This window comes from Salvelinus namaycush, chromosome 20, assembly GCF_016432855.1.
Source record: "Salvelinus namaycush isolate Seneca chromosome 20, SaNama_1.0, whole genome shotgun sequence".
NCBI lineage: Eukaryota > Metazoa > Chordata > Actinopteri > Salmoniformes > Salmonidae > Salvelinus > Salvelinus namaycush.
In genome coordinates, this window is record NC_052326.1 from 47,566,340 (window position 1) to 47,587,926 (window position 21,587).

General features: G+C 42.2%; 1 protein-coding gene across 1 annotated transcript in view; it reads right to left on the reverse strand.

The window, feature by feature from the left end:
- Positions 1-21,587, reverse strand: part of LOC120065441 (alpha-1-syntrophin-like) — an 83,108-nt gene that overhangs the window by 39,995 nt on the left and 21,526 nt on the right. The window lies entirely within an intron of this gene.

The window sequence follows — 21,587 nt, forward strand, 5'->3', positions numbered from 1 at the left end:
CTGCTTCTACAAAGTATTGACTCAGGGGTGTGAATACTTATGTAAATAAGATATTTATGTATTACATTTATTATATATTTGACTTATGGGCTATTGTGTGTAGATGGGTGAGATAAATCTATTGAATCCATTTTGAATTCAGACTGTAAGACAACAAAATGTGGAATAAGTCAAGGGTATGAATACTTTCCGAAGGCACTTTGTGTATATGTTCAATTGTATAGACTTTTTATGGCACTGAAACAGTTAAAGTCAGGAACTGATCCCCTGTAGAAAAATCCTATACGTAAAGAGGTTGCTTAGCTCACAAAGAAGAGAAATGTTTGATCTTGGAATGATGCATTTCAATTGGATGTTCATCAATAGTCGTAATACATCTACTGTAACATTAACAAGCAACAAGAGATTGACATGCTTTTTCATGCACCACAAACAGAAAATGCTTTAAAACATGGAGGAACCTGTAAAAGGCTAGTCCAATCAGTAATGCTTATTTTCGTTGTCCGTTTCAAAACGATTGGCTACAGTGTTCGCTACTGAACATTGCCCTGACTGTCTCAGTAGTGTGTATTCAACAACGATCCATCATAAGACCACGAAAAGTTGTCTCAGGCAATAAGAGTCTGGAAACCAGGCTACAATGTAACTACTCTAAACCCTGCTGCATCAGTGCACTATAGGGCCCTTAGCTCTGTGTGCAGGCAGGTTGGGCCGCTCTGTCAGTCGTGACCAGCGTTCCTCGTTAAATGTCTTGGCAATGGGCACCAGCACATTTCATCCACGGATTTACTGCCGTTGGCCAGAGACTGGTCCAGTAAAACTCAACCAAAGGTTAGCCTGACATTAAGAAAATACCCGTGCTTATAGTTGAGGAACGGTGCTGCGATTGCACGTTCTCACACTTTCTCTCGCTACAATGTAACCTTCCCCATCTGTTGGTCTCTACTGAATACATGTAAGACTGTGTCCCACATGCCATTCTATTGCCTACATAAGGCACTACTTTTGACCAGAATAGGGTACAATTAAGGAGGCAGCCCTATTCTCTCATTAGCACATACAGTAGAGTGTCCTTTTCAGACGGTAGACCATGTAGATACCACATATAGTAGTGTCCTTTTCAGAAGGTAGACCATGTAGATACCACATACAGTAGAGTGTCCTTTTCAGACGGTAGACCATGTAGATACCACATACAGTAGAGTGTCCTTTTCAGACGGTAGACCATGTAGATACCACATACAGTAAAGTGTCCTTTTCAGACAGTAGACCATGTAGATACCACATACAGTAGAGTGTCCTTTTCAGACGGTAGACCATGTAGATACCACATACAGTAGAGTGTCCTTTTCAGACGGTAGACCATGTAGATACCACATACAGTAGAGTGTCCTTTTCAGAAGGTAGACCATGTAGATACCACATACAGTAGAGTGTCCTTTTCAGAAGGTAGACCATGTAGATACCACATATAGTAGTGTCCTTTTCAGACGGTAGACCATGTAGATACCACATACAGTAGAGTGTCCTTTTCAGACGGTAGACCATGTAGATACCACATACAGTAGAGTGTCCTTTTCAGACGGTAGACCATGTAGATACCACATACAGTAAAGTGTCCTTTTCAGACAGTAGACCATGTAGATACCACATACAGTAGAGTGTCCTTTTCAGACAGTAGACCATGTAGATACCACATACAGTAAAGTGTCCTTTTCAGACAGTAGACCATGTAGATACCACATACAGTAGAGTGTCCTTTTCAGACGGTAGACCATGTAGATACCACATACAGTAAAGTGTCCTTTTCAGACAGTAGACCATGTAGATACCACATACAGTAGAGTGTCCTTTTCAGACGGTAGACCATGTAGATACCACATACAGTAAAGTGTCCTTTCAGACGGTAGACCATGTAGATACCACATACAGTAGTGTCCTTTTCAGAAGGTAGACCATGTAGATACCACATACAGTAGTGTCCTTTTCAGACGGTAGACCATGTAGATACCACATACAGTAGAGTGTCCTTTTCAGACGGTAGACCATGTAGATACCACATACAGTAGAGTGTCCTTTTCAGACGGTAGACCATGTAGATACCACATACAGTAGAGTGTCCTTTTCAGAAGGTAGACCATGTAGATACCACATACAGTAGAGTGTCCTTTTCAGAAGGTAGACCATGTAGATACCACATATAGTAGTGTCCTTTTCAGACGGTAGACCATGTAGATACCACATACAGTAGAGTGTCCTTTTCAGACAGTAGACCATGTAGATACCACATATAGTAGTGTCCTTTTCAGACGGTAGACCATGTAGATACCACATACAGTAGAGTGTCCTTTTCAGACAGTAGACCATGTAGATACCACATACAGTAGTGTCCTTTTCAGACGGTAGACCATGTAGATACCACATACAGTAGAGTGTCCTTTTCAGACAGTAGACCATGTAGATACCACATACAGTAGAGTGTCCTTTTCAGACGGTAGACCATGTAGATACCACATACAGTAGAGTGTCCTTTTCAGACGGTAGACCATGTACATACCACATACAGTAAAGTGTCCTTTTCAGACAGTAGACCATGTAGATACCACATACAGTAGAGTGTCCTTTTCAGACAGTAGACCATGTAGATACCACATACAGTAAAGTGTCCTTTTCAGACAGTAGACCATGTAGATACCACATACAGTAGAGTGTCCTTTTCAGACGGTAGACCATGTAGATACCACATACAGTAAAGTGTCCTTTTCAGACAGTAGACCATGTAGATACCACATACAGTAAAGTGTCCTTTTCAGACGGTAGACCATGTAGATACCACATACAGTAAAGTGTCCTTTTCAGACAGTAGACCATGTAGATACCACATACAGTAGAGTGTCCTTTTCAGACGGTAGACCATGTAGATACCACATACAGTAAAGTGTCCTTTCAGACGGTAGACCATGTAGATACCACATACAGTAGTGTCCTTTTCAGAAGGTAGACCATGTAGATACCACATACAGTAGTGTCCTTTTCAGACGGTAGACCATGTAGATACCACATACAGTAGAGTGTCCTTTTCAGACGGTAGACCATGTAGATACCACATACAGTAGAGTGTCCTTTTCAGACGGTAGACCATGTAGATACCACATACAGTAGAGTGTCCTTTTCAGAAGGTAGACCATGTAGATACCACATACAGTAGAGTGTCCTTTTCAGACGGTAGACCATGTAGATACCACATATAGTAGTGTCCTTTTCAGACGGTAGACCATGTAGATACCACATACAGTAGAGTGTCCTTTTCAGACAGTAGACCATGTAGATACCACATACAGTAGAGTGTCCTTTTCAGACGGTAGACCATGTAGATACCATATATAGTAGTGTCCTTTTCAGACGGTAGACCATGTAGATACCACATATAGTAGTGTCCTTTTCAGACGGTAGACCATGTAGATACCACATATAGTAGAGTGTCCTTTTCAGACGGTAGACCATGTAGATACCACATACAGTAGAGTGTCCTTTTCAGACAGTAGACCATGTAGATACCACATACAGTAAAGTGTCCTTTTCAGACAGTAGACCATGTAGATACCACATACAGTAGAGTGTCCTTTTCAGACGGTAGACCATGTAGATACCACATACAGTAAAGTGTCCTTTTCAGACAGTAGACCATGTAGATACCACATACAGTAGAGTGTCCTTTTCAGACGGTAGACCATGTAGATACCACATACAGTAAAGTGTCCTTTCAGACGGTAGACCATGTAGATACCACATACAGTACTGTCCTTTTCAGAAGGTAGACCATGTAGATACCACATACAGTAGTGTCCTTTTCAGACGGTAGACCATGTAGATACCACATACAGTAGAGTGTCCTTTTCAGACGGTAGACCATGTAGATACCACATACAGTAGAGTGTCCTTTTCAGAAGGTAGACCATGTAGATACCACATACAGTAGAGTGTCCTTTTCAGAAGGTAGACCATGTAGATACCACATATAGTAGTGTCCTTTTCAGACGGTAGACCATGTAGATACCACATACAGTAGAGTGTCCTTTTCAGACGGTAGACCATGTAGATACCACATACAGTAAAGTGTCCTTTTCAGACAGTAGACCATGTAGATACCACATACAGTAGAGTGTCCTTTTCAGACAGTAGACCATGTAGATACCACATACAGTAAAGTGTCCTTTTCAGACAGTAGACCATGTAGATACCACATACAGTAGAGTGTCCTTTTCAGACGGTAGACCATGTAGATACCACATACAGTAAAGTGTCCTTTTCAGACAGTAGACCATGTAGATACCACATACAGTAGAGTGTCCTTTTCAGACGGTAGACCATGTAGATACCACATACAGTAAAGTGTCCTTTCAGACGGTAGACCATGTAGATACCACATACAGTAGTGTCCTTTTCAGAAGGTAGACCATGTAGATACCACATACAGTAGTGTCCTTTTCAGACGGTAGACCATGTAGATACCACATACAGTAGAGTGTCCTTTTCAGACGGTAGACCATGTAGATACCACATACAGTAGAGTGTCCTTTTCAGACGGTAGACCATGTAGATACCACATACAGTAGAGTGTCCTTTTCAGAAGGTAGACCATGTAGATACCACATACAGTAGAGTGTCCTTTTCAGAAGGTAGACCATGTAGATACCACATATAGTAGTGTCCTTTTCAGACGGTAGACCATGTAGATACCACATACAGTAGAGTGTCCTTTTCAGACAGTAGACCATGTAGATACCACATATAGTAGTGTCCTTTTCAGACGGTAGACCATGTAGATACCACATACAGTAGAGTGTCCTTTTCAGACAGTAGACCATGTAGATACCACATACAGTAGAGTGTCCTTTTCAGACGGTAGACCATGTAGATACCACATACAGTAGAGTGTCCTTTTCAGACGGTAGACCATGTAGATACCACATACAGTAAAGTGTCCTTTCAGACGGTAGACCATGTAGATACCACATACAGTAGTGTCCTTTTCAGAAGGTAGACCATGTAGATACCACATACAGTAGTGTCCTTTTCAGACGGTAGACCATGTAGATACCACATACAGTAGAGTGTCCTTTTCAGACGGTAGACCATGTAGATACCACATACAGTAGAGTGTCCTTTTCAGACGGTAGACCATGTAGATACCACATACAGTAGAGTGTCCTTTTCAGAAGGTAGACCATGTAGATACCACATACAGTAGAGTGTCCTTTTCAGAAGGTAGACCATGTAGATACCACATATAGTAGTGTCCTTTTCAGACGGTAGACCATGTAGATACCACATACAGTAGAGTGTCCTTTTCAGACAGTAGACCATGTAGATACCACATATAGTAGTGTCCTTTTCAGACGGTAGACCATGTAGATACCACATACAGTAGAGTGTCCTTTTCAGACAGTAGACCATGTAGATACCACATACAGTAGTGTCCTTTTCAGACGGTAGACCATGTAGATACCACATACAGTAGAGTGTCCTTTTCAGACAGTAGACCATGTAGATACCACATACAGTAGAGTGTCCTTTTCAGACGGTAGACCATGTAGATACCACATACAGTAGAGTGTCCTTTTCAGACGGTAGACCATGTACATACCACATACAGTAAAGTGTCCTTTTCAGACAGTAGACCATGTAGATACCACATACAGTAGAGTGTCCTTTTCAGACAGTAGACCATGTAGATACCACATACAGTAAAGTGTCCTTTTCAGACAGTAGACCATGTAGATACCACATACAGTAGAGTGTCCTTTTCAGACGGTAGACCATGTAGATACCACATACAGTAAAGTGTCCTTTTCAGACAGTAGACCATGTAGATACCACATACAGTAAAGTGTCCTTTTCAGACGGTAGACCATGTAGATACCACATACAGTAAAGTGTCCTTTTCAGACAGTAGACCATGTAGATACCACATACAGTAGAGTGTCCTTTTCAGACGGTAGACCATGTAGATACCACATACAGTAAAGTGTCCTTTCAGACGGTAGACCATGTAGATACCACATACAGTAGTGTCCTTTTCAGAAGGTAGACCATGTAGATACCACATACAGTAGTGTCCTTTTCAGACGGTAGACCATGTAGATACCACATACAGTAGAGTGTCCTTTTCAGACGGTAGACCATGTAGATACCACATACAGTAGAGTGTCCTTTTCAGACGGTAGACCATGTAGATACCACATACAGTAGAGTGTCCTTTTCAGACGGTAGACCATGTAGATACCACATATAGTAGTGTCCTTTTCAGACGGTAGACCATGTAGATACCACATACAGTAGAGTGTCCTTTTCAGACAGTAGACCATGTAGATACCACATACAGTAGAGTGTCCTTTTCAGACGGTAGACCATGTAGATACCATATATAGTAGTGTCCTTTTCAGACGGTAGACCATGTAGATACCACATATAGTAGTGTCCTTTTCAGACGGTAGACCATGTAGATACCACATATAGTAGAGTGTCCTTTTCAGACGGTAGACCATGTAGATACCACATACAGTAGAGTGTCCTTTTCAGACAGTAGACCATGTAGATACCACATACAGTAGAGTGTCCTTTTCAGACAGTAGACCATGTAGATACCACATACAGTAGAGTGTCCTTTTCAGACGGTAGACCATGTAGATACCACATACACATACCACAACAGTGGTAGGCCTGATCACCAACAACGACGAGACAGCCTATAGGGAGGAGGTCAGAGACCTGGCCGGGTGGTGCCAGAATAACAACCTAACCCTCAACGTAACCAAGACTAAGGAGATGATTGTGGACGACAGGAAAAGGAGGACAGAGGGTGTCCTTTTCAGACAGTAGACCATGTAGATACCACATACAGTAGAGTGTCCTTTTCAGACAGTAGACCATGTAGATACCACATACAGTAGAGTGTCCTTTTCAGAAGGTAGACCATGTAGATACCACATATAGTAGAGTGTCCTTTTCAGACGGTAGACCATGTAGATACCACATACAGTAGAGTGTCCTTTTCAGGAGGTAGACCATGTAGATACCACATATAGTAGAGTGTCCTTTTCAGACGGTAGACCATGTAGATACCACATACAGTAAAGTGTCCTTTTCAGAAGGTAGACAATGTAGATACCACATACAGTAGAGTGTCCTTTTCAGATGGTAGACCATGTAGATACCACATATAGTAGAGTGTCCTTTTCAGACGGTAGACCATGTAGATACCACATATAGTAGAGTGTCCTTTTCAGACGGTAGACCATGTAGATACCACATACAGTACTGTCCTTTTCAGAAGGTAGACCATGTAGATACCACATACAGTAGTGTCCTTTTCAGACGGTAGACCATGTAGATACCACATACAGTAGAGTGTCCTTTTCAGACGGTAGACCATGTAGATACCACATACAGTAGAGTGTCCTTTTCAGACGGTAGACCATGTAGATACCACATACAGTAGAGTGTCCTTTTCAGAAGGTAGACCATGTAGATACCACATACAGTAGAGTGTCCTTTTCAGAAGGTAGACCATGTAGATACCACATATAGTAGTGTCCTTTTCAGACGGTAGACCATGTAGATACCACATACAGTAGAGTGTCCTTTTCAGACGGTAGACCATGTAGATACCACATACAGTAGAGTGTCCTTTTCAGACGGTAGACCATGTAGATACCACATACAGTAAAGTGTCCTTTTCAGACAGTAGACCATGTAGATACCACATACAGTAGAGTGTCCTTTTCAGACAGTAGACCATGTAGATACCACATACAGTAAAGTGTCCTTTTCAGACAGTAGACCATGTAGATACCACATACAGTAGAGTGTCCTTTTCAGACGGTAGACCATGTAGATACCACATACAGTAAAGTGTCCTTTTCAGACAGTAGACCATGTAGATACCACATACAGTAGAGTGTCCTTTTCAGACAGTAGACCATGTAGATACCACATACAGTAGAGTGTCCTTTTCAGACAGTAGACCATGTAGATACCACATACAGTAAAGTGTCCTTTTCAGACAGTAGACCATGTAGATACCACATACAGTAGAGTGTCCTTTTCAGACGGTAGACCATGTAGATACCACATACAGTAAAGTGTCCTTTTCAGACAGTAGACCATGTAGATACCACATACAGTAGAGTGTCCTTTTCAGACAGTAGACCATGTAGATACCACATACAGTAAAGTGTCCTTTCAGACGGTAGACCATGTAGATACCACATACAGTAGAGTGTCCTTTTCAGACGGTAGACCATGTAGATACCACATACAGTAGAGTGTCCTTTTCAGACGGTAGACCATGTAGATACCACATACAGTAGAGTGTCCTTTTCAGAAGGTAGACCATGTAGATACCACATACAGTAGAGTGTCCTTTTCAGAAGGTAGACCATGTAGATACCACATATAGTAGTGTCCTTTTCAGACGGTAGACCATGTAGATACCACATACAGTAGAGTGTCCTTTTCAGACAGTAGACCATGTAGATACCACATATAGTAGTGTCCTTTTCAGACGGTAGACCATGTAGATACCACATACAGTAGAGTGTCCTTTTCAGACAGTAGACCATGTAGATACCACATACAGTAGTGTCCTTTTCAGACGGTAGACCATGTAGATACCACATACAGTAGAGTGTCCTTTTCAGACAGTAGACCATGTAGATACCACATACAGTAGAGTGTCCTTTTCAGACGGTAGACCATGTAGATACCACATACAGTAGAGTGTCCTTTTCAGACGGTAGACCATGTACATACCACATACAGTAAAGTGTCCTTTTCAGACAGTAGACCATGTAGATACCACATACAGTAGAGTGTCCTTTTCAGACAGTAGACCATGTAGATACCACATACAGTAAAGTGTCCTTTTCAGACAGTAGACCATGTAGATACCACATACAGTAGAGTGTCCTTTTCAGACGGTAGACCATGTAGATACCACATACAGTAAAGTGTCCTTTTCAGACAGTAGACCATGTAGATACCACATACAGTAAAGTGTCCTTTTCAGACGGTAGACCATGTAGATACCACATACAGTAAAGTGTCCTTTTCAGACAGTAGACCATGTAGATACCACATACAGTAGAGTGTCCTTTTCAGACGGTAGACCATGTAGATACCACATACAGTAAAGTGTCCTTTCAGACGGTAGACCATGTAGATACCACATACAGTAGTGTCCTTTTCAGAAGGTAGACCATGTAGATACCACATACAGTAGTGTCCTTTTCAGACGGTAGACCATGTAGATACCACATACAGTAGAGTGTCCTTTTCAGACGGTAGACCATGTAGATACCACATACAGTAGAGTGTCCTTTTCAGACGGTAGACCATGTAGATACCACATACAGTAGAGTGTCCTTTTCAGACGGTAGACCATGTAGATACCACATATAGTAGTGTCCTTTTCAGACGGTAGACCATGTAGATACCACATACAGTAGAGTGTCCTTTTCAGACAGTAGACCATGTAGATACCACATACAGTAGAGTGTCCTTTTCAGACGGTAGACCATGTAGATACCATATATAGTAGTGTCCTTTTCAGACGGTAGACCATGTAGATACCACATATAGTAGTGTCCTTTTCAGACGGTAGACCATGTAGATACCACATATAGTAGAGTGTCCTTTTCAGACGGTAGACCATGTAGATACCACATACAGTAGAGTGTCCTTTTCAGACAGTAGACCATGTAGATACCACATACAGTAGAGTGTCCTTTTCAGACAGTAGACCATGTAGATACCACATACAGTAGAGTGTCCTTTTCAGACGGTAGACCATGTAGATACCACATACACATACCACAACAGTGGTAGGCCTGATCACCAACAACGACGAGACAGCCTATAGGGAGGAGGTCAGAGACCTGGCCGGGTGGTGCCAGAATAACAACCTAACCCTCAACGTAACCAAGACTAAGGAGATGATTGTGGACGACAGGAAAAGGAGGACAGAGGGTGTCCTTTTCAGACAGTAGACCATGTAGATACCACATACAGTAGAGTGTCCTTTTCAGACAGTAGACCATGTAGATACCACATACAGTAGAGTGTCCTTTTCAGAAGGTAGACCATGTAGATACCACATATAGTAGAGTGTCCTTTTCAGACGGTAGACCATGTAGATACCACATACAGTAGAGTGTCCTTTTCAGGAGGTAGACCATGTAGATACCACATATAGTAGAGTGTCCTTTTCAGACGGTAGACCATGTAGATACCACATACAGTAAAGTGTCCTTTTCAGAAGGTAGACAATGTAGATACCACATACAGTAGAGTGTCCTTTTCAGATGGTAGACCATGTAGATACCACATATAGTAGAGTGTCCTTTTCAGACGGTAGACCATGTAGATACCACATATAGTAGAGTGTCCTTTTCAGACGGTAGACCATGTAGATACCACATACAGTACTGTCCTTTTCAGAAGGTAGACCATGTAGATACCACATACAGTAGTGTCCTTTTCAGACGGTAGACCATGTAGATACCACATACAGTAGAGTGTCCTTTTCAGACGGTAGACCATGTAGATACCACATACAGTAGAGTGTCCTTTTCAGACGGTAGACCATGTAGATACCACATACAGTAGAGTGTCCTTTTCAGAAGGTAGACCATGTAGATACCACATACAGTAGAGTGTCCTTTTCAGAAGGTAGACCATGTAGATACCACATATAGTAGTGTCCTTTTCAGACGGTAGACCATGTAGATACCACATACAGTAGAGTGTCCTTTTCAGACGGTAGACCATGTAGATACCACATACAGTAGAGTGTCCTTTTCAGACGGTAGACCATGTAGATACCACATACAGTAAAGTGTCCTTTTCAGACAGTAGACCATGTAGATACCACATACAGTAGAGTGTCCTTTTCAGACAGTAGACCATGTAGATACCACATACAGTAAAGTGTCCTTTTCAGACAGTAGACCATGTAGATACCACATACAGTAGAGTGTCCTTTTCAGACGGTAGACCATGTAGATACCACATACAGTAAAGTGTCCTTTTCAGACAGTAGACCATGTAGATACCACATACAGTAGAGTGTCCTTTTCAGACAGTAGACCATGTAGATACCACATACAGTAAAGTGTCCTTTCAGACGGTAGACCATGTAGATACCACATACAGTAGTGTCCTTTTCAGAAGGTAGACCATGTAGATACCACATACAGTAGTGTCCTTTTCAGACGGTAGACCATGTAGATACCACATACAGTAGAGTGTCCTTTTCAGACGGTAGACCATGTAGATACCACATACAGTAGAGTGTCCTTTTCAGACGGTAGACCATGTAGATACCACATACAGTAGAGTGTCCTTTTCAGAAGGTAGACCATGTAGATACCACATACAGTAGAGTGTCCTTTTCAGAAGGTAGACCATGTAGATACCACATATAGTAGTGTCCTTTTCAGACGGTAGACCATGTAGATACCACATACAGTAGAGTGCCCTTTTCAGACAGTAGACCATGTAGATACCACATATAGTAGTGTCCTTTTCAGACGGTAGACCATGTAGATACCACATACAGTAGAGTGTCCTTTTCAGACGGTAGACCATGTAGATACCACATACAGTAGAGTGTCCTTTTCAGACAGTAGACCATGTAGATACCACATACAGTAGAGTGTCCTTTTCAGACGGTAGACCATGTAGATACCACATACAGTAAAGTGTCCTTTTCAGACAGTAGACCATGTAGATACCACATACAGTAAAGTGTCCTTTTCAGACGGTAGACCATGTAGATACCACATACAGTAGAGTGTCCTTTTCAGACGGTAGACCATGTAGATACCACATACAGTAGAGTGTCCTTTTCAGAAGGTAGACCATGTAGATACCACATACAGTAGAGTGTCCTTTTCAGACGGTAGACCATGTAGATACCACATACAGTAGAGTGTCCTTTTCAGAAGGTAGACCATGTAGATACCACATACAGTAGAGTGTCCTTTTCAGAAGGTAGACCATGTAGATACCACATATAGTAGTGTCCTTTTCAGACGGTAGACCATGTAGATATCACATACAGTAGAGTGTCCTTTTCAGACGGTAGACCATGTAGATACCACATACAGTAAAGTGTCCTTTTCAGACAGTAGACCATGTAGATACCACATACAGTAGAGTGTCCTTTTCAGACAGTAGACCATGTAGATACCACATACAGTAAAGTGTCCTTTTCAGACAGTAGACCATGTAGATACCACATACAGTAGAGTGTCCTTTTCAGACGGTAGACCATGTAGATACCACATACAGTAAAGTGTCCTTTTCAGACAGTAGACCATGTAGATACCACATACAGTAGAGTGTCCTTTTCAGACAGTAGACCATGTAGATACCACATACAGTAAAGTGTCCTTTCAGACGGTAGACCATGTAGATACCACATACAGTAGTGTCCTTTTCAGACGGTAGACCATGTAGATACCACATACAGTAGTGTCCTTTTCAGACGGTAGACCATGTAGATACCACATACAGTAGAGTGTCCTTTTCAGACGGTAGACCATGTAGATACCACATACAGTAGAGTGTCCTTTTCAGACGGTAGACCATGTAGATACCACATACAGTAGAGTGTCCTTTTCAGAAGGTAGACCATGTAGATACCACATACAGTAGAGTGTCCTTTTCAGAAGGTAGACCATGTAGATACCACATATAGTAGTGTCCTTTTCAGACGGTAGACCATGTAGATACCACATACAGTAGAGTGTCCTTTTCAGACAGTAGACCATGTAGATACCACATATAGTAGTGTCCTTTTCAGACGGTAGACCATGTAGATACCACATACAGTAGAGTGTCCTTTTCAGACAGTAGACCATGTAGATACCACATACAGTAGAGTGTCCTTTTCAGACGGTAGACCATGTAGATACCACATACAGTAGAGTGTCCTTTTCAGACAGTAGACCATGTAGATACCACATACAGTAGAGTGTCCTTTTCAGACGGTAGACCATGTAGATACCACATACAGTAAAGTGTCCTTTTCAGACAGTAGACCATGTAGATACCACATACAGTAAAGTGTCCTTTTCAGACGGTAGACCATGTAGATACCACATACAGTAAAGTGTCCTTTTCAGACAGTAGACCATGTAGATACCACATACAGTAGAGTGTCCTTTTCAGACGGTAGACCATGTAGATACCACATACAGTAAAGTGTCCTTTCAGACGGTAGACCATGTAGATACCACATACAGTAGTGTCCTTTTCAGAAGGTAGACCATGTAGATACCACATACAGTAGTGTCCTTTTCAGACGGTAGACCATGTAGATACCACATACAGTAGAGTGTCCTTTTCAGACGGTAGACCATGTAGATACCACATACAGTAGAGTGTCCTTTTCAGACGGTAGACCATGTAGATACCACATACAGTAGAGTGTCCTTTTCAGAAGGTAGACCATGTAGATACCACATACAGTAGAGTGTCCTTTTCAGACGGTAGACCATGTAGATACCACATATAGTAGTGTCCTTTTCAGACGGTAGACCATGTAGATACCACATACAGTAGAGTGTCCTTTTCAGACAGTAGACCATGTAGATACCACATACAGTAGAGTGTCCTTTTCAGACGGTAGACCATGTAGATACCATATATAGTAGTGTCCTTTTCAGACGGTAGACCATGTAGATACCACATATAGTAGTGTCCTTTTCAGACGGTAGACCATGTAGATACCACATATAGTAGAGTGTCTTTTTCAGACGGTAGACCATGTAGATACCACATACAGTAGAGTGTCCTTTTCAGACAGTAGACCATGTAGATGCCACATACAGTAGAGTGTCCTTTTCAGACAGTAGACCATGTAGATACCACATACAGTAGAGTGTCCTTTTCAGACGGTAGACCATGTAGATACCACATACACATACCACAACAGTGGTAGGCCTGATCACCAACAACGACGAGACAGCCTATAGGGAGGAGGTCAGAGACCTGGCCGGGTGGTGCCAGAATAACAACCTAACCCTCAACGTAACCAAGACTAAGGAGATGATTGTGGACGACAGGAAAAGGAGGACCGAGGGTGTCCTTTTCAGACAGTAGACCATGTAGATACCACATACAGTAGAGTGTCCTTTTCAGACAGTAGACCATGTAGATACCACATACAGTAGAGTGTCCTTTTCAGACGGTAGACCATGTAGATACCACATATAGTAGAGTGTCCTTTTCAGACGGTAGACCATGTAGATACCACATATAGTAGAGTGTCCTTTTCAGACGGTAGACCATGTAGATACCACATACAGTAGAGTGTCCTTTTCAGACGGTAGACCATGTAGATACCACATACAGTAGAGTGTCCTTTTCAGAAGGTAGACCATGTAGATACCACATACAGTAGTGTCCTTTTCAGACGGTAGACCATGTAGATACCACATACAGTAGAGTGTCCTTTTCAGACGGTAGACCATGTAGATACCACATATAGTAGAGTGTCCTTTTCAGACGGTAGACCATGTAGATACCACATACAGTAGAGTGTCCTTTTCAGACGGTAGACCATGTAGATACCACATACAGTAGTGTCCTTTTCAGACGGTAGACCATGTAGATACCACATACAGTAGTGTCCTTTTCAGAAGGTAGACCATGTAGATACCACATACAGTAGAGTGTCCTTTTCAGACGGTAGACCATGTAGATACCACATATAGTAGAGTGTCCTTTTCAGACGGTAGACCATGTAGATACCACATATAGTAGAGTGTCCTTTTCAGACGGTAGACCATGTAGATACCACATATAGTAGAGTGTCCTTTTCAGACGGTAGACCATGTAGATACCACATACAGTAGAGTGTCCTTTTCAGACGGTAGACCATGTAGATACCACATACAGTAGAGTGTCCTTTTCAGAAGGTAGACCATGTAGATACCACATACAGTAGAGTGTCCTTTTCAGACGGTAGACCATGTAGATACCACATACAGTAGAGTGTCCTTTTCAGAAGGTAGACCATGTAGATACCACATACAGTAGTGTCCTTTTCAGACGGTAGACCATGTAGATACCACATACAGTAGAGTGTCCTTTTCAGACGGTAGACCATGTAGATACCACATATAGTAGAGTGTCCTTTTCAGACGGTAGACCATGTAGATACCACATACAGTAGAGTGTCCTTTTCAGACGGTAGACCATGTAGATACCACATACAGTAGTGTCCTTTTCAGACGGTAGACCATGTAGATACCACATACAGTAGTGTCCTTTTCAGAAGGTAGACCATGTAGATACCACATACAGTAGAGTGTCCTTTTCAGACGGTAGACCATGTAGATACCACATATAGTAGTGTCCTTTTCAGAAGGTAGACCATGTAGATACCACATACAGTAGTGTCCTTTTCAGACGGTAGACCATGTAGATACCACATACAGTAGTGTCCTTTTCAGAAGGTAGACCATGTAGATACCACATACAGTAGAGTGTCCTTTTCAGAAGGTAGACCATGTAGATACCACATATAGTAGTGTCCTTTTCAGACGGTAGACCATGTAGATACCACATACAGTAGAGTGTCCTTTTCAGAAGGTAGACCATGTAGATACCACATACAGTATAGTGTCCTTTTCAGACGGTAGACCATGTAGATACCACATATAGTAGTGTCCTTTTCAGAAGGTAGACTATGTAGATACCACATACAGTAGAGTGTCCTTTTCAGACGGTAGACCATGTAGATACCACATATAGTAGTGTCCTTTTCAGACGGTAGACCATGTAGATACCACATACAGTAAAGTGTCCTTTTCAGACGGTAGACCATGTAGATACCACATACAGTAGTGTCCTTTTCAGAAGGTAGACCATGTAGATACCACATACAGTAGAGTGTCCTTTTCAGACGGTAGACCATGTAGATACCACATATAGTAGTGTCCTTTTCAGACGGTAGACCATGTAGATACCACATACAGTAAAGTGTCCTTTTCAGACGGTAGACCATGTAGATACCACATACAGTAAAGTGTCCTTTTCAGAAGGTAGACCATGTAGATACCACATACAGTAAAGTGTCCTTTTCAGAAGGTAGACCATGTAGATACCACATATAGGGTGTGGAGCAAAGGATTCCTGGTCTGGTGGGGTTTAGGAAGAGCTACTTCCTGCTCATCACCTTTCCCTAGAGACCTCCCATTCTGACCCACGCCACAGCACATGGTGCACTGCCGGTACTCTTACCCCCCCCCCCCCCCCCCCCCCCCCACCATGACACATCAAACACTGCACATACCGTACGCACACAGTGTGCATGTAAGCTGTATGTACACTGCAAGCAGAATGTATGCATTCACACACAAAAACATGCTTGCACACACACTCGCACAGGCGCACACACACACACTCGCACAGGCGCACACACACACACACACACACACACACACACAGTTTCTCTCTCCTGTCCATGTCACGGTGTCACCTCTCCTCCACCCAGCCACCCTCTGTGACACCCTGTTAGGCTTGGTTGCCCTGGGGAGCATGCTGCCAACCCCCCCCCCCCCCCTGGTTCCCTCTCACTGTGTGGGAATGCTGCATGGTTGGGCAGGGGCAGTGATGAGTGCAGTCTCAGGGCAGAATCCAAATGAAGTCCAGGCTGAGATATGTATCAGCGGCAGTGTTGCCTTAATTAACCAGGTCGAAGTTGGTCCAGTGCTTTTTGTTAGAGCACCTCTCCTCCAAGCCAGAGGTTGAAGGAATGAACAGGACAAACTGCTATTATACAGTATTAAAGTAAAGTATACTATATAATAGTATGAATTATTCTCTATATTGTATTATGTTATATATACATCCAATATACAGTACCAGTCAAAAGTTTGCACACACTTATTCATTCAATGGTTTTTCTTTATTTTTACTGTTTTCTACATTGTGGAATAATAGTGAAGACATCAAAACTATGAAATAACACTAATGGAATCATTTAGTAACCAAAAAAGAGATTCTTCAAAGTAGTAACACTTTGCCTTGATGACAGCTTTGCACACTCTTGGTATTCTCTCAACCACCTTCATGAGGTAGTCACCTGGAATGCATTTCAATTAACAAGTGTGCCTTGTTAAAAGTAAATTTGTGTAATTTCTTTCCTTCTTAATGTGTTTGTGCCAATCAGTTGTGTTGTGACAAGGTAGGGGTGGTATACAGAAGATGGCCCTATTTAGTAAAAGACCAAGTCCATATTATGTCAAGAACAGCTCAAATAAGCAAACAGAAACAACCGTTTCAACGCCATCATTACTTTAAGACATGAAGGTCAGTCAATCTGGGAAAATTTCAAGAACTTTGAAAGTTTCCTCAAGTGCAGTTGCAAAGAAACCACTACTAAAGAACACCAATGAGAAGAAGAGCCAAGAAACACGAGCAATGGACATTAGACTGGTGGAAATTTGGCAATTTGGTCTGATGAGTCCAAATTTGAGATTTTTGGTTCCAACCGCCGTGTCTTTGTGAGACGCAGAGTAGGTGAATGGATGATCTCCGCTTGTGTGTTTCCCACCGTGAAGCATGGAAGAAGAGGTGTGATGGTGTGGGGGTGCTTTGCTGGTGACACGGACAGTGATTTATTTACAATTCAAGGCACACTTAACCAGCATGGCTCCCACAGCATTCTGCAGCGATACGCCATCACATCTGGTTTGCGCTTAGTGGGACTATCATTTGTTTTTCAACAGGACAATGACCCTAAACACACCTCCAGGCTGTGTAAGGGCTATTTTACAGAGAAGGAGAGTGATGGATTGTTGCATCAGATGACCTGGCCTCCACAATCACCCGACCTCAACCCAATTAAAATGGTTTGGGATGAGTTGAACTGCAGAGTGAAGGAAAAGCAGCCAACAAGTGCTCAGCATATGTGGGAACTCCTTCAAGACAGTTGGAAAAGCTGGTTGAGAGAATGCCAAGTGTGTGCAAAGCTGTCATCAAGGCAAAGGGTGGCTACTTTGAAGAATCTAAAATATATTTGGAATTCTTTAACACTTTTTTGGTTACTACATGATTCCATATGTGTCATTTATTTCATTTGATGTTTTCACCATTATTCTACAATGTAGAAAATAGTAAAAATAATGAAAAACCCTTGAATGAGTAGGTGTGTCCAAACTTTCGACTGGTACAGACACATTATGTAAAGTATGACCATATCAGGTGCAGCCCTCCTCCTCTATCTTGTTCACTCTCTCTGTGTCAAACACACACACAAAAAACACACACACAAACACACACACACACACACAGTAAACTCAGATTAGAAATTAAAGCCTGCTGCAGTTTTACGATTTAAGCGGTGATGTTTTGCTGTTATATGTATCTGACCTTCTCAGGTGTTTGTGTCACCCAGTTGGAGATTGATTATTCCATTGGAGGGATGCCAGGAATACTGAAGAGCCTTTCCCTCTACACTCCTTAAATATGTTCATGTCCATTATGCCCTGCACTATCATTCAATATTATTATGAACATAAATTGCAATAATCTAATGTAACATACCACAGGCTCGAAATATGGATATCTTTTGTAACTTAAAGGGATAGTTCACCCAAATTACAAAATGACTTATTGGTTTCCTTACCCTGAAAGCAGTCAATGGACAAGGTATGACATGCTTTGGTTTAGTTCCCTGGCACTGTTTCCTAATGCTAAGATTTTTGCATTTGTGACAAAAATCCCATTCAAGTCATTTTGGGCGAATTAGGCCTGGCGTTACAATACATCCCAAAGGTGTTCGATGGGGTTGAGGTCAGGGCTTTGTGCAGGCCAGTCAAGTTCTTCCACACAAATCTCAACAAACCATTTCTGTACGGACCTTGCACGGGGGCATTGTCATGCTAAAACAGGAATTGTCTAGAATGTCTATGTATGAGTTAAGATTTCCCTTCACTAGAACTAAGGGGACAGCCCCAAACCATGATTCCTCCTCCACCAAACTTTACAGTTGGCACTATGCATTCGGACAGGTAGCATTCTCCTGGCATCCACCAAACCCAGATTCATCCTTCAGACTGCCAGGTGGTGAAGCGTAATTCATCACTCCAGAGAACGCGTTTCCACTGCTCCAGAGTCCAATGGCGGTGAGCTTTACACCACTCCAGAGTCCAATGGCGGCGAGCTTTACACCACTCCAGAGTCCAATGGCGGTGAGCTTTACACCACTCCAGCTGAAGTTTGGTATTGCGCATGGTGATCTTAGGCTTGTGTTCGGCTGCTCAGCCATGGAAACCCATTTCATGAAGCTCCCTATGAACAGTTATTGTGCTGATGTTGCTTCCAGAGGCAGTTTGGAACTCGGTAGTGAGTGTTGCAACCGAGGACAGACACATTTTTACACGCTACACACTTCAGCACTCGCCGGTCCCGTTCTGTGAGCTTGCGTGGCCTAACACTTCACGGCTGAGCCTTTGTTGCTCCTAGCCGTTCACATATTTTTGGCCATGGCCATGTAGTGTGTCTTGAATTGGCTACCTAGTTATTTGTCTAATCTCCATCATATGTTATAGGCCTACCTGCTGCTGCAATGTCCGAATGTCTCTCTCTCTAAGCCGTCAGCCTGCTTCAGTTCAGCTGGCGAACTCGGCAAACCAAATGAGTGCTCTTGCACACTCCCTTAAAAGACTACGACTAATTTGAAGGGGTGTCCACATAGTTTTGTATATACAATGTACATTTGATGACTGACAGGGGGCGCTGTTTTGAAACCACGCGCCTCCATCTTGGCACTCCCCCACCATTGTAAAAAATACTTTGGAAGCTATGGAAGCTAATTACTTTGGAAGCTAATTACTTAAAAATCATAAAATGTGGTTTTGTGGATTTTTGTTTTAGATTCCGTCTCTCACAGTTGAAGTGTACCTATGATAAAAATTACAGACCTCTACATGCTTTGTAAGTAGGAAAACCTGCAAAATCGGCAGTGGACACCCAAAATCGGCAGTATATATATATACACACACACACACACACACACACACACACACACACACACACACACACACACACACACACACACACACACACACACACACACACACACACACACACAGCATTCGGAAAGTATTCAGAACCCTTGAATTTTTCCACATTTTGTTACGTTACAGCCCAATTCTAAAATAGAATTTAAAAAAATAGAACTCATTAATCTACACACAATACCCCATAATAAAAAACAGAAATACCTTATTTACTTAAGTATTCAGACACTTTGCATTGAGACTCGAAAATTGAGCTCAGGTGCATCTTATTTCCATTGATCATCCTTGAGATGTTTCTACAACTTGATTGGAGTCCACCTGTGGTAAATTCAATTGATTGGACATGATTTGGAAAGGCACGCACCTGTCTATATAAGGTCACACAATTGACAGTGCAAAAACCAAGCCATGAAGTCGAAGGAATTGCCCGTAGAGCTCCGAGACAGGATTGTATTCTTAAATGGAAGAAGTTTGGAACCACCAAGACTCTTCCAAGAGCTGCTCTCCCGGCCAAACTGAGCAATCGGGGGAGAAGGTCCTTGGTCAGGGAGGTGACCAAGAGCCCAACGGTTACTCTGACAGAGCTCCAGAGTTCCTCTTTGGAGATGGGAGAACCTTCCAGAAGGACAACCATCTCTGCATCACTCCACCAACCAGGCCTTTACGATAGTGGCCAGACGGAAGCCACTCCTCAGTAAAAGGCACCTAAAGACTCTCAGACCATCTTTGGCCTGAATGCCAAGCGCCACGTCTGGAGGACTGTGAAGCATGGTGGTGGCAACATGATGTTGTAGGGATGTTTTTCAGCGGCATGGACTGGGAGACTAGTCAGGACCGAGGGAAAGATGAATAGAGCAAAACATTATTTTTTTCAATTTTAGAATAAGGCATAACATAACAAAATGTGGAAAAAGTCAAGGGGTCTGAATAATTTCCCGAATGCACTGTGTGTGTATGTGTGTATACAGTTGCAGTCGGAAGCTTACATACACTTAGGTTGGAGTCATTTTTACTATAATTAAATGTCAGGAATTGTGAAAAACTGAGTTTAAATGTATTTGGCTAAGGTGTATGTAAACTTCCGACTTATATATTTATATATATATTAGAAAGTACTAATGTTACTGTCCCCACTACAGTCAAAAAATACTTCAATACATGTAATTTTGTCCTTCAAACATTTCAATAAAATACAGTATAATTCCATTCGTTCCTATGGAAGACTGCTTTTCTGAGGAGTGCCAATATGGCTGACTGGTGGCTTCCAAGCGTCTCAATACATAACATCAACAATCCAGGGTTTATATACATCATTGGCTGCACTCTCGTCTTTCTCGTTGAATGACAGCAAACACTTCATTGAAGAGTCCCGTTGCCTCAAGAAAAATGTTGTGTGCAATGGAAGTCAACACATATCAAGATTCAAAATGCAATCAATTTTCAATAGAAAATAAAGAAAAATACTCACACATCTTCAACTAAGTTGCT